The sequence below is a fragment of the Tenrec ecaudatus genome, chromosome 1 (assembly GCF_050624435.1).
Source record: "Tenrec ecaudatus isolate mTenEca1 chromosome 1, mTenEca1.hap1, whole genome shotgun sequence".
In the NCBI taxonomy this organism is placed as follows: domain Eukaryota; kingdom Metazoa; phylum Chordata; class Mammalia; order Afrosoricida; family Tenrecidae; genus Tenrec; species Tenrec ecaudatus.
This window is the reverse complement of record NC_134530.1, coordinates 310,495,042-310,510,444: the sequence shown is the minus strand read 5'-3', so window position 1 is coordinate 310,510,444 and position 15,403 is coordinate 310,495,042. Positions and strand designations below refer to the sequence as shown.

At 41.8% G+C, this 15,403-nt stretch overlaps 1 non-coding gene across 1 annotated transcript; it reads left to right on the top strand.

The window, feature by feature from the left end:
* The first annotated feature begins 5,250 nt into the window (after positions 1-5,250).
* Positions 5,251-5,332, top strand: TRNAS-AGA (transfer RNA serine (anticodon AGA)). Its single transcript has one exon. It is a non-coding gene; the product is annotated as a tRNA-Ser (tRNA).
* The last annotated feature ends 10,071 nt before the right edge of the window (positions 5,333-15,403 follow it).

Genomic DNA, 15,403 nt, shown 5'->3' with positions numbered 1-15,403 from the left:
TGAGTAACTCCCTACAGGATTGAGGCAAACCACTTGTTTCAACCATCTCAGACTTCATTACTTGAGGCCAACACTGTACATACCTGAAGGAGGAAAATGTGTAATGGGGGGCATACAATAAAATGACAAAGACAAGGAGTAAACAACAAAGAGAGAGATTTTTGGGGGGAATTTAGGACATTGTGGTAGTTAGATAATCTGTTGTCAATTTGAGAGGATTAAGGGTGAAGGAGTGGAGTTTAGCCTATCAGGCATGTCGCAGCTGGATGACCTCATTTGGAGGAGCTAAGGAGATAAATAGCTCGCTGGAGGCAGGATGCAGGCTGACTCCCTGGGAGACATTCCAGCTGAGAAGACACATGGAGTTACAGCTAGTGCCCTGAGCTTTAGGAGCCACGTAGAGACTCCTGTCAGTGCTGAGATGCTTATGCTAGCACTGGATCCCCAAGATTTTCCACCCAGTGGCCTGTGATCTTCCCGCATTTGGTGTCATTTCATATGTTTCATGAATCTGAAGAGAACTTTTTAGATTGGTATCGGACATATGGGCTAATATCAGACTTATGGAGTTGATGTGGACTGGGCTGGGACGTTTTCTCAATATTCAATTGCTCTTGTATATAAAGCTCTTTCTTATACACTTATGAATGTCTCCCTGGATTTGTTTCTCTAGTCAACTCACACTAACACAAACATTCATACCGCACAAATAAAATGAGGATCTAGAAAGACATAGTACATGTCCAGAGCAAACAAGTGCTCAGAAAACAAACAAAAAACCTGAGACTCCCCTACCTCTCACTACAGGCTGATCTCGAGGACCTGTGTTGAAAGTGTTCAAACCCTGGACCAATCTGCAGATATTTGGAAAGGTGGTTTACTTTTTTGCTTCCCCCCCAACCATTGTTTTTCTTTTGAAGTTTTGCTTTGTGTTTAACTTTTGGTATTAGGGAAATCTGTCAGAATGTTAGCTGAACACAAACTTAAAGAAAGAAAGAGAGACTACAGTGGCAACATTCATCAAGAAATCTAATCTTTTCAAAAATGTTTTGACAAGTAACTTAACCAATGTACTATAACAATCTTCAAAAAGCAAATTCTGAAGAAGGTGGAGAATCTGATTTCCAGAGTTATTTCATTATAGTATCTAAACATCTTTTTCATCAAAAAGTGCCAAGGCATACAGAGAAACAGAAAAGAGGTCTTGTTCAAGGGAACAAAAGAAAGGAACAGAAACTATTCCTGAAAAAGCACAGGCATTGGACTCACTAGTTACAGACTACAGAGCAATTCTCTTAGATCTGCTCAAAGAGTTGAAGGAAGATTTAAAAGCTAAAGGGAAGCAATGTACCAACAAAATGGAAAAGGTGGTATCAATAAGGAACTAGAAATTTTACAAAGGAGACAAAGAGAAAATCTAGACCTTGAAAGTATAATAATTAAAGTGAAAACTTCATGATAGGAGCTCACCAGCAGAGTTGAGCCAGCAGAAGAAAGAATCATTGCGCTTGAATATGAGACCATTCAAATGGTCCAGACTGAAGAATCGAATGAAAAATATAGAGCCTCAGGGAGATAACATTAAGAAAACCAACATATATTTTATGGGTGTCCTAGAAAGAGGTAAAGCAGGAAACAGAGCTGAAGAAAATATGGCCCCCCAAAGTCCTAAATTTGATGAAAAACATCCAGGAACATCAATGGACCCAAGGTATATTAACTCAAAAAGATAAACCTCTAGATAAATTTTATTCGAACTGTCAAAAGACAAAGAGAAACTCTTGAAACCAGCAAGCAAGAAGTGACCCATCACATCCAAATAATCCTCAATAAGATTACAAGCTGACTTCTCAGCCACAATTTTTATATCCAGCAAAACTTCCCCTTAAACAATGAGGATAGCATGAAGATATTTTCAGATAAACACAAAGTTAAGGAACTCATTATCACTAGACCTGCCCTTCAAGAGGAAAACCGGGGTCCTTCCGACTGAAGTGAAAGGAGGCTAGAAAGCAACTTGAAGCCCTATGAAGAAATAAACATCTCTGGGAAAGAAACTGTACATGTGGGAATAATGTACAACCCAATAGTATTGGATTTTTGTTTGTAACTTGACTTCTTTTGTACCTCTTATGCTCTCAAAGACAAATGTATAATCGTAATGATAAATTCCAAGCAATTAGCCAGTAAGGGTAAATGGTGGTCTGTGCCCCCTGGGTGCCCCCTCTCCTGCCTGGATACCAGCGCAAGAGGTGTGGGGGGTCATCTGTCCACCTCTTTCCTAAAAATAATAATTAATTTATGTTATTGCATCAGGTGTTGTTTGTGACAACAATCTAGTGATAGTGTGGGTGAAGTTGTATAGGCCTCACTTTGATATATCACTGTTATAAAGTAGGTAAAGGTTGCCTAGTGGGGCTTAATCAAGGGCAATGTAGCAGCGAGGAATTATTAAACCCGAATGAAGGCCAAACATGATGGTGGCACAAGAGGAAAGTAAAAGGAAACAGAGGAAAGAACCAGGAGGCAAAAGACATTACAGAGGTCTAAATACCAGGCATGTACATATGTAAATACATATATAATGAGAGGGGACTAGAACTATGTATTCATATCTAAATGTTAAGAATTAAGTTTGCAGACGGACATTGAACCTCGACTCCAGTACTCCCTAAAAACAAGCACAGTTTGTTCTAACAATCGGCATTCTGTGATGCTCACCTTCCCAACATGATTGCTGAAGACAAAATGGGTGCATAAGAAATGTGGTGAAGAAAGCTGAGGATAAACAAGCGGCCATTTGCTGAGAAGCAACAAAGTCCACGTGGAAGAAGCACATCAGCCTGTGTGATCATAGGCATTGATGATAAGAGCCTGAAACACAGGGAATCCAGGATAGATAAACCCCTCAGGGCCAACAATGAGAGTAGAGAAACCAGGAGGATTAGGGGAGGGTGGGGGGAGACAGGGGAAATCAATCACAAGGATCAACCTAGAACCTCCTTCTAGGGGGATGAACAACAGAAAAGTGGGTGAAGGGTGATGGAGGATGATGTACGATATGAAAATAATAATCTATAACTTATCAAGGTTTCATGAGGGAGGGTGGGTGGGGGATGGAGGAGGAAGAAATGGGGAGCTGATTTCAGGGGCTCAAGTGGGAAGAGAATGCTTTGAAAATGATGATGGCAGCATATGTGCAAGTGTGCTTGACACACTGGATGAATGTATGAATTGTGATAACACATGTATGAGCCCCCAATAAAAGTAATAAAATAAAGACCAAAAAAAAAAGATGTCAAATGTAATCCACGTGGTGACCAAAAAGAAAAATCCACGAAAAGGGAAAAGAATTCGTTACAGATAACTGAGGTTCTCAGGGACTATTTTAAATCCAGCAGTGTGATTTTTCTGGGGGAACTTGGGATTTCTGCTGTTTAATTCTCAAGGAGGCAGGGTTGACTTTTTGTTATGTTTGTGAGGAAAAAGCAGTAGACACAAACTAAGCTCATTTCAGTCCAATTTATAAATGTCTCTCGTCTGCACACTCTCCGTATTTATAAAAGTCGCTATCAACCTTCATAACCATGTTCTGAGGGTTACACGAGGTCACGGATATAAAAGTATTTTCTAGAATGTCAGAGTTATCATTACTAGGTGCTGCCATGTTGGTTCTGACGCATAGCGACTGATGCACAACCGAAGGAAACACTGCCGGGTCCTGCGCTGGCCTCACAGCTGTTCTTGTGTTTGAACCCATTGTTGCAGCCTTGAGTCAATCAATCTTGTCCAGCGACTTCCTCCTCTTTGCTGCCCCTCCTCTTTACCAAGCAGGATGTCCTCTTCCAGTGACTGGTCTCCGCTGACAACGCAGTCAAAGTGGTGAGAGGAAGTCTTACCATCCTTGCCTCTCAGGAGCATTCTGGCGACACTTCTTCAAATACAGATCTTTTTGTTCTTTTGTCAGCATGTGATACTTTATATATATATAGGCAGCAGTGTAATTGAAAGGCCTCAATTCTTTTTTGATCTTCCTTATTAGAATTGCTGGTTACTAGTATTTTTATCACATTTATGTTCATGTCATACTAAGCTTTATTGTCTTCAAACAGGTGAAGCATATGGAATCAGTGAATCATTTAAAGCGCGCATGGGGACACTTTAAATCTCAACATGGAAAGAGACATATACTTTGCTAGAGTATCTGAGAAAGAAAAGTTGAAAGAAGAAATTGGATTATGATTGTAGCACTCCAAGAGAATTAATATTATTTTCCACTTAAAATTGTAGCACCCCAAATGAATTAGTATTATTTTCCACTTATACATATCTAGCTTTTCACTGTGTGTATATATGTAACCGTACGCTGTTTTAATCTGTTTTTCATTTATGATTTTCAATTACAGAAATCAATGCTGATCAAAAGTTTAAATAATGCAAACGTAATGAAGACAGATATTTAATCCTTCACTTCCATTTCACTTTACCTTCTTATTAGAGGGCTGAGTAAGCTGTCACATATTTTACATTTATTTGTTTAATTTGGGGTTATGTTTGATAGCCATAGAATTAGTTGAATTTGTTATTTTGCATATTAATGTTTATACATAATTTCATAAGTCAAAAGAAAACCTTATGTTTTAGACAGATGTTGGGTGGACCTCTCTAATAGAAATGCATAATAAATTTACCATTTTCTCTTTTTTTTAGCTTAATATTTTCTTAGTGATGCATACGTGATACCTTCGCCACTCCCGCCACCATCACCCCGCCCACTTTTCTGCTACCCAAACTCAAAACATGTAGATCCCCAGTCGTTTCTGGTTTGTGTCCCGTTTCTGCCGGGTCCAAGCAGCGAGGTTTCCCTTCAGTCAGATGTCCCACAAGCTACCCGGTTTCCAACCCACTCTTCAAGGTGCTTACGAGTGTGTACGTCATCGAACGGCAGCTTGGAGGGTAAGGTCTGGCTTCCCTGCGGATTAAGCAAAATTCAGTAACCGCCCGAGCTTCCCACTGCTTGGTTTTCGGGGGCCGCAGCTTGCTCCTCCACATTTCTCCACTCAAAGTTCGGTGGAAATGCTGATGTCCATTGTCCCTGCGGCACGACGGGGTTGCTTTTTGCTGTCGTTTTAAACCAAACCCGTATTTTACTTGAGTGGTGGGTGCTCGACTCCCTGGGTCATTGTTTACTCCCCATTTATCACACTTTAGATTATGAATGAAATGAATATTCCATTGTAGGAGGTATAAGTAGTCGTGGCCGAGTGGTTAAGGCGATGGACTAGAAATCCATTGGGGTTTCCCCGCGCAGGTTCGAATCCTGCCGACTACGGAGTCTTTTTCTGGAAGAGAGGGAACTGAATCTCTAGGAAACCAGATCTTTTAGAAAACTGAACCAAATTCCACCGTGTCTGCTTCTCCGAAGTAAAACAATTCAAAACCCCCCACTTCAATGAGGAGAGAAGTTATCACTAGTAGCTTGTCACCTTTTAAAAAATTTTTAAATAAAAAAAAAATTTTTTTAATCAAAGGGTCCTGACCCTTTCCTTGTCAGCCGGCCGGGCATTTACTTGCTCTCTAGACCCACTTGGACCATGTTTTTTCAAGACGACTCTTTCATAACGTCTACTTCCCCCACCGAGCTGCGTGTTGTTCAGAAATGGCACGTTTTGTGGGCTAGCAGTGACTCAGTGCCCCAGGGCTCAGATGCTCTGCTCCTGCGTTTGAATTTAAAGTCCGAGAAGTTGCAAATCTCCCGCGCAGTTAAAAAAGGGAAACCCCGCAACTCGGCTTCAAGGCAGGCCCAATTCCAAAGGGACTTTGACATTGTCACCTCCAGGAAGCAGCCCAAGCTTATTTCAGAGGCACCTGCCAGTGAAGATTTGAACCACAGATGCTGGGGCTCCCAGCTCAGCGGATCGCGCCACCCAGGGACCCACCCACCCAGGGACCCAGGGACCCACCCACCCACTCCCTTCTGGAATGCACAAGGGTGAATCGGGACCAACTCGACAGTGGGTGACCCGCAGGGTTCCCGTGGGGCTCAAAACCCCAGGGGAGTTCTATTCCCTTTGAATTTCATCCGGAAGCACCCTGTGGTCACGGTGCTTCAGATCAAATACTAGATTCCCTCGTCCTTTCCCAGGAAAGCTGCCCAAATCCCTCTTGTCAGGGAGCCTGACCAGAGGGCTCATGAAAAGACTTGCGATTCTACGGGTCTGCTGCAGCATCTGCGGTCCCCGGTCTCGTTCCATGTTGATGGCCACTACTGAGGGTCAGGACCCGCACTTCTCCCTCTCTCTCAATCCTTCTGCACAGCAACAATGCCCATCCTTTTTACTCACACCTTGTTTGGCCTGTTTCGAATAGAGGAACGTTTGAATACCCTTGCAAAATAACCAACTTCAAGGTCCAAAAGAGAATCTAGGCTTAAATGATACAGGGTTTAGAATACCCACTGAGAGTAACTAAGCATATGGTTGTTTGGCATCTGCCTGCATTTGCATGCTCAAAGAGAAATTCGGTATTCCAAGAGGTCAAAGAGCTCATCCTGTCCATTAGCATCGAAGAATTCATACAATTATGTACAGTCTGGGTTGGTGAGAAGTGTCTAGGGTCTTAGAAGCATGCAAGAAGCCATCTCAGATGCAACTTTTGGTCCCTATTGTGGGGAGCCAAAGAGAACGCAGGAAACGAGAGAGGCAAAGAAGAAACACGTCTGCAGGACAATGCCTACAGAACCACAGCCTTGTCTCCCAGGAGAGCTGGACTGCATGGGGCCTTGAAATCAATGGTCCCTGATAGAATGAGGGTCCAGTGTGGAACCCAGCCTCAAATTCCTTTAAGAAAAAAAGAAGTATGTATGGATTGTGATAAGAATTGTATGAGCCCCCCAATAAAATGATGGGGGAAAAAAGAAAATGACATAGAGGAAGGGTTTAGAATTACTGGGGAATAATGCCTGAACTTGCCTTGTAGCCAAATAGCAGATCAGTCCACAAACTAATGAACATCCCCTGTGAACAGTCCTATGAGACCAAACAGTCGATGATTACTTAAAACAAAGATCTTTAAAATGTAAGGGAACAAAACAATAATAATTTTTAAAACATCAAGGGTTCATGAGGGAGCGGGGAGCATGGAGGGAGGGGGGAAAATGAGGAGCTGGTACCAAAGGCTCAAGTAGAAAGCAAATGTTTTGAGAATGATGAGGGCAACAAATGTACAAATGTGCCTGACACACAATGTGGGTGTATGGGTGGAGTGTGATAAGAGTTGTATGAGCCCCCAATAAGATGATTTTTTTTTAATGTAAGGGGATAGGGAAACTTGATTGATAGAAAGGAACAACCAGATTGGAAATAATGGCAATGCTCATACATTGTAAAGCATGGTGCCAAGGCAATTGCACATGTTTAAAGGAGATCCTAAACTTGTGTAAACTTTTGCTGAAAATACAAGATGTTATTTTTTTAAGCGCATGCAGGTGTTTAATTTTTCCATTGTCCCAGGCATCAACTCCCCTGGGATGATGACACCAGTATGTCCCAGTGTGGAACTTGTACATATTATGTCCGGCTGCATCTGCTAACCTGCGCAGCTCCAAATTGGTACAGCCTGTGGACCATAAATAACAGATCAAAGGTGTGGAGGAGGGTGACACAGCAGTCCTCAGCTTACTGGAAGAGATCATCACTCTCTATGGGGAGGGCTAACGACATGATCTGAAGTTCCCCCTGAACGTGTTTGTGAATGTAGGTCAAACTGTAACGAATTGGAGACTGGGCCTTTTGGGGAGGGGGGGAATTACAAACTATTAGTAAGCCATAGCAGTCAAGGCAATGTCTGACTTCTCAGTGACAGAGGAGTAGACAAAACAGAGCAGAAGAAACCAACCTAAACAAACCCATCCAAACACAGTTACTTGATTTAAAACAGAGGCACCACTGGAGCATAATGAAAGACTATTTTTTTACTAAATATTGTTGGCTCAATTGGATGCACATATGGAAATTGATGTAGTACCAACCCTTCCTCACCTGCATACAAAAATTCAACAAATGAAATGTATATCAAAGCATACAACGTAGCACTTCTGGAAATGATCTTCATGACTTTGGGGTTGGAAAAGAGTTCTTTAAGAGAGCACAAAAGGAAAGGTGCGCTGATGTACACACAGGTCGTCTGTTCCAAACCACAATTTGCAAAGCAAAAGGCCTTAGCTTGGCTTCTTTTCACAATAATGTTACATATTTCAAGGCAACAATGACTCTGAATGGACTCGTATTCCAAGGATGAGACCACTAACTAGCTTCCAAGCATTTGCTTAGTTGAAAAATTCTAACCACACTCTCTTTTTTAAAAAAAAAATTAAATCATTTTATTGGGGGCTTGTACAACTCTTATCACAATCCACACATCCATCCATTGCGTCAAGCACTTTTGTATGTTTGTTTCCCACATCATTTTCAAACATTTGCTTTCTACTTGAGCCCTTGGTATCAGCTCCTCATTTTCCCCCTCCCCCTCTAATCACTCTCTTGACAGTCCATTTCTACTCATTTCTGTTCTAAAAACATCTTGCTCTCAAATGATCTTGCGGTTAAACCCAGCTCCCAAACTCACTTTAAAGCCTCCTTCTTTTACTTTGAGACACTTCTAAGACTTTCAGATCTGGGTTTTCCTTACTCAGTAAGTTTAATAAACCCATATTTTTTAAGTTCAACAGACTTCCCTGGTAATTTTTATATGAAGGCTTCAACATAGCTTTTGCTTTGAGTTTTCAGATCAGAAATATCTTGGGCTTACATGGGTTGGTTTTAGCACATACCTCCTGTCACTTTAACAATGTTTCCCACGATTTGTGCTCTGAAGTTTTTAAGCTGATAAGGGATCATAGATACGGTGCTCTTTACAAATTAATCATTTAAAGCAAGCTACTCTCCCTACTACTAACTTTCAAACACAAATAAAGGTCCATTGGCAAATAATCATCCCTAAGTCCAGGTTAACAAAAGCAGTGAATGCACAATGGGCCACACCGTTCTACCCCAGACCAGCAACGCAGAGTTATCCACAGAGTTCAGATTTTGAATAAGAGACTTGGGAAATGGAGTAAAACAAAAGCACCCCTGATCTTCTTCCCCTCCTCCCTGGGCATAGACACAAGTCTAGGCAGGGTTCAAGCCCAGCCCTACATTTACTTGCTGGAGTACAGAGGCGAAATGATTGAACTCCCTCGGACCTCAGTTTGCAGATTGGTAAAATGATGGTAATGGTGTTATTTCCTTCATAAGAATGTTGGCAGGCTCATACAACTTAACTACATTTGGAAAAATACATCTATAACAAGTGCTTGACTGATGGTGCCCGGCTATCAAAAGATATAGCGTCTGGGGTTTTAAAGGCTTGAAGATAAACAAGCGGCCATCTAGCTCAGAAGCAACAAAGTCCACATGGAAGAAGCAGATCAGCCTGTGTGATATTAGGCGTCGATGGGATCATGTACCAGGCATCAAAGATCCAGAACAACAACAAAAAACATATAAATATGAATGAGGGGGAGTGTGGAGTGGATACCCAAAGCCCATCTCTAGACCATTGGACATCCCCTTACAGAAGGGTTGCAAGGAAGAGACGAGCCAGTCGAGGTGCAATATAGTACCGATAAAACATAAAACTTTCCTCTAGTTCTTTAATGCCCCCCTAACTATCATGACCCCAATTCTACCTACAAATCTGGATAGACCAGAGAGTATACACAGGTACAGAAAAGAGTTGGAAACACAGGGAATCCAGGACAGATAATCCCCTCAGGACCAATAATGAGTGTAGCAATACCAGAAGGGTAAGGAGAAGGTGGGGGGAGAAAGAGGGAACCAATCACAATGATGTAGATAGAACCCCTTCCATGGGGGATGGACAACAGCTAAGTGGGTGAAAGGAGACATCAATCTGTGTAAGACATTATATATATATATATATATATATATATATATATAAATTGTCAAGGGTTTGGGAGGGAGTAAAAAGGGAAGGGAGGGAAAAATGAGCTGATACCAATTGCTCAAGTAGAAAGAAAATATTTGAAAATGATGATGGCAACAAATGTACAAGTGTGCTTGATACAATGGATGGATGTATGGATTGTGATTAGAGCTGGATGAGCCCCAATAAAATGATTTTTGAAAGGTTCTTGAAAAATAAGGCCTGATTTTAAAACCATTATCTATGATTACACTACACTAGAATTGAGCCTGATAAACACTGGTTTTTGTTTGTTTGGTTTGGTTTTTAAGATGCCTATAGCAATTATGAAAAAGGGACGTCACAAGCATATTCAGGAAAGTCCTTAGTCTAGATGCCATTTTGCTATTGAATTTTAGGCAAGTCGGTCTTTCATCTCTACATCTCTGTAATGGACCTAATAATCCTCTGAAAATGATTATGTTATGAAGTCTTGGAGAGTGGGGGGGGGGGAAGTGGAACAGAACCCAAAATCATGAAAGAGATAAGGCTTACTCTGGAGGATAGAGAGTGTGTGTGTGGGAGGGGGCAAGACTATGGCCCTCACCCCGACTTCCACATTGTTAGAATAATCCACCATGTAAGATCAGAAAGGCAGCATTCACCCAAAGACAAAGTTCTTTGAAAGAGAAAGGAGGAATGTACACAGAGAACACAAGGAGGAAGGGAGGTGAGAGGGTGTGCGGAGAGGATTGCAGTGGGTGAGTTGGATCAGAATGTGTGTGAAATGGTGCGTGTAACGCTATGATCTTTGCAAAGCTCCACCTAATTTACAATTTTAAAGTTTTAAAAACATAAAGTAGGTTTAATAATAACTGCCTGTTGGCTCAGTGGTTACGTGTTGGGCTGCAGAACCCAGGTCAGCAAGTCAAAACTACTAGGACCTCTGCAGGAGAAAGACCAGACTTTCTACTCTCACAAAGAGTTACAGTCTGGGAAGCCCACCGGAACAGTTCTACGGTGTCTTACAGCAGCGGTTCTCAACCTGTGGGTCGAGACCCCATTGGGGGCGGGGGGGGGGGGGCAAATGACCCTTTCACAGGGGTTGCCGGACTAATAACAGTAGCAAGTTTACACTGTTGAAGTAGCAACGAAAATAATTTTATGGTTGGGGGTTCACCACAACCTGAGGAATTGTATTAAAGCATCCCGGCATTAGGGAGGTTGAGAACCACTGTCCTATAGGGTCACTGTGAGTCGGAACCAACTCAGTGGCAATGAGTTTTTAGGTAGGATTATTTTGATGACAAAATAGATGGTTCATTTAATGCCAGATCGGGACCTGACATGTTGCAAGAGTTGTGTTTCGGTTTTTGCTAGAGTACATGCTCTGGAATAAATACTGAGCTCCTAGAACAGATTGTAGCAATGAAACTGGTTCAAATCTCAGGTCGAAAGCAGACGTTTAGAGAATGAGGACAGCAACAAATGTACTTGACATGTTTGTATGGATTGTGATCAGAGTTGTACGAGCCCCCAATAAAACGATTTTGAAAAAGAAAACATCTCCACCCAGCCAGAAGAGGATGGAGTTTGATACTTTGGAGGAAACCCGTTGGCTCTGACTTGTCATTGAGGAAGAGAATCGCCTTCCTCAATCATGCTTCAAGTTAAGGGATGCTCAGACACGTCATGGTCTCCTGGGTAATATCCACCGTTACACTTGGGTATCAATGGTCAGGGACGGAAGTCTCTGGGTGTGGGACAAATGCTGCCTGATGCAGGGACCGAGGAAGGTGGAAAGGGAGGCTGAGCAGAGAAGAAGACCGCTAGTACAGAGCAGCGTTTGCTGGCGTTCGCGTTGGCAACGTGCAAATGAGCAGAAAACACAGAGGAAACTAGCTGGCAGGCTTGGGAACAGCGCGGGGAAACCTCGTGGATTTCAAGTTGGTCGTCTTTATCACGGAGTCACAGTTTCCAGGTACACACATCTCTGAAGGTACAGTAGGAGGCGTCTGCTCACACGACTACACAGACAGATCTTTCTGGTTTGTAATAACTAGGTCACCGACAGGGATTTCCCCAGCTCCTCTCCAGGCTTCCCCCGCCAGGATGAAAGCCATCACCCACCGCAGCCAGTCCGGAGTAAAGCGAAGACGATGGAATTTCAGAGAGGAGAACTCAGCAGCCCAGACCGTCTCCACTCACTGGGCCCAGTTGGCATCGTGCCTGTTTCCAGGGGCTTCTCAGAATCAGCAAAAAGGGGCATTGGGAACCCACAGGTGGTTCTTTTCCTCGCCGGGGAATTCCAAAGGGGCACAAACTGGGCTGAAAGAAATGTGTGGGAATCAGAACGTGTGCAGAAATCTACGTTTGCTTTCAGCATTGAATACTGAAACAGAAATACCTACAAACGAACGGCTTCGTCCTTTCCCTAGCTCCCAGAACTGGTTGAAAACCCACTTGAGCGGGAAGAGAGGATGCAACTCACGTCCCAACTGGAAAAGGCCTTCATCCTCCAAGGAAGCACTTACTCCTCTCAGCCTTTCCCAGCGAGGGAAGCACATTCCAAGAGAGTAGGGAGTAACAAAGAGAAACCTGGACAACAGGTTTCCCAAGACTTATTTCTAGTTTGAACACGCTGTTCTGCCCAACTCCCAGGAACATATGCATGACAGACAAACTTTAGCTAAATTAGCAGGGTTGCTTCTGGGCTAGAGCAGTGGTTCTCAACATTCCTAATGCCACCACTCTATGGTTTACACACCTCAGGTTGTGGTGACCCCCCAACCAGAAAATCAATTGCGTTGCTACTTCATAACTGTAATTTTGCTTCTGTTAGGGATCATACTGTAAATATCTGATAGGCAGGACGTATTTGATTGCTACAAATTGAACATAATAAGTAATCATAAAAACAATATGTACTTATATACTGTGCAATATTTACTTCTAATGACAAATCAGTGACATTTTGTCTTGAAGCATGGTGTAGTGTGGGTAACAGTCTTTACGCCGATATGTGGGCATATCTGCATGTATGTGGACCCGCCTGGAGATGGTTAGAGGAGCAGTGTCTTGGATCCTAAGACCATCAGAAATATGTGTTTTGATGCACCCCCCCAAAGGCTTAGAGACTAATGGTCCAGCAAGAAGCCACCATAGGATCATTTTCTTTCTTTCTTTCTTGTTTTTGTTAAAATTTTATTAGGAGCTCTTACAGATATTATTGCAGTCCATAGTTTCATTAGATCAAGCATAATTGTACATTCGCTGCCCTCATCATTTTCAATACCTTTTCTTTTCTTCTTGAACTCCTTGGTATCACCTCACCCTTTATCCCTCCCTTCCCCACTAGATGACCCCTAACAACAACAACAACAACCATATCCCTGAAGGCTTGAGAAAGTGCACACTGTTTAAAGGTGTTGGCCTAGATGGAAACACGTTACTTGTAAGCATGACCCATTGAGATGTGAAGGTTCTGGGAAATGCAGCCAGTAACTGGGAAAACGATTTCCACAGATTACATATTATGGAAGAGGGCACGTGAATTCAGGTAGATATAATTGTGGTAGCTACATAATCGCTTGTCAATTTAAGACTTAAAATTGAAGGGGTGGAGTTTAGCCTGCCAATCAGGTCAAAGTTTGATGACCTCATTTGGAGCTGCTAAGGAGATAAACAGCTCACTGGAGGTGGGACACAGGATTACTCCCTGCAAGACATTTCTGATTTCTGTTGACAAGACACGTGGAGCTATGCTAGAGCTCTAGAGCTGGAGAAGCCACGTGGAGACCCCTGCCAGTGCTGAGATGCTTACATTGCCACTGGATCCACAAGACCTCCAATGCTGGCCTGTGATCTTCCTGCATTTGGCATCATTGCAGTGTTGCATGATTCTGAAGAGGACTTTATAGATTGGTATTGGACATATAGGCTAATATTGGATTTATGAACTTGATATGGACTGGACTGGGGTGTTTTCTCATTATTCAACTGCTCTTGTATATAAAGCTCTTTCTTATACACTTAAGAGTGTCTATGAATTTGTTTCTCTAGTTAACTCAGACTAACACAATAACTGTCATTGAAATTTATATACACTGAAGAGTTAGATAAAAAGTAACAGAATTTGTGGAAGGAATTAGGGTGAAACCAAATTGTCTGCAAGATGGGAAGCCAACAATGAAATAATTGTTATTAAAAATTTATGGAAAGGCATAGGAATCGGAAGAATTGTGTAACTTCAGACTCATTCATCTCAACTGCCCTTCCATCACTCAGATTGAAGACAGGAGATTGATTTTTAGGACAAAATTCTCCAGTGATGCTTTTGACTCAATAACACCAGGCCAAGCTGAAGGTGAGGAACTGAATGCTAGGTGATATGGGCTACTCCCCCCCCCCCTACCACCCCACTATTTGTGCTTGTTTCAGAAAGCATGGCCAGTTAACCTTATATAATTTCTGACTCTAGACAGGCCAAATACTGAGATATTGAAGAAAAACTGACAGTTACAGGAAAACTAATGCATATTGATACACCAGAGGTCCTAACTGAACTATTCTAAAAAGAGAACCACCTATTGGCATGTGGTGGCCACAATACCAATTAGAATTCGTTTGGGAGGAAGACTTCCTAAATATGATTTGCCTGCTAAATATCACCAGAAATCCAAGGAAGTCACAAAAGCAAAGAAAATGGAAAGAAAGATGTTGGTGAATACAGAGCACACAAGTCAGAGACAAAAGGGGGAAGTTTTCATCTACAAGATAATAATAACAAACAAAACAGAAAGCCTAACTACTATCAAGTTAATTCTCATGCTTAACACCTATATAGGAAAGAATAAATGGGATATCATTATTAAGAAAGAGTATTATGAGAATAAGAACTTATAGAAAGATTTAAAAGTGCAATATACATGTAGAAATTTGAATTAGTAGTTACTTTTGCTGTGCATATTCTTAATAACAACAAAGGTAATAATTTTTTTGAAAAGTGACAGAAAATGCTTATGGAAGGGTTGGGAGACAAATTGGGAAATTTTCTCATAAAAAGAAGCAGAAGCCGAAGATGGAAAAGAAGACTGTATCTAAGAAAATCGGAGGACTTATGTGGGTAGTCCAACAACATCTGACTGAACAGATTCTATTAAAAAAAACACTAGAGAAAACAGAAAGAATTGCAATGAATTGTTGTGAGAAAATTTCCCAGACCTGAAGATCAGCTCTCTACCCAGTACAATGAACGCCAAAGATTAAGAATCAACAGAATGTCTATTTACAAATAGCATTTAGCTTTACTAGAGTGCTGATAACCAGAAGTCAATGAAAATCCTCATATAAAATGGTTCTCATACTAAAACTCTCTATGGAATAAGGTCATACCTAATTTATGAGGTTAAAATAATCTTTTTCCAAAAAGCATTAC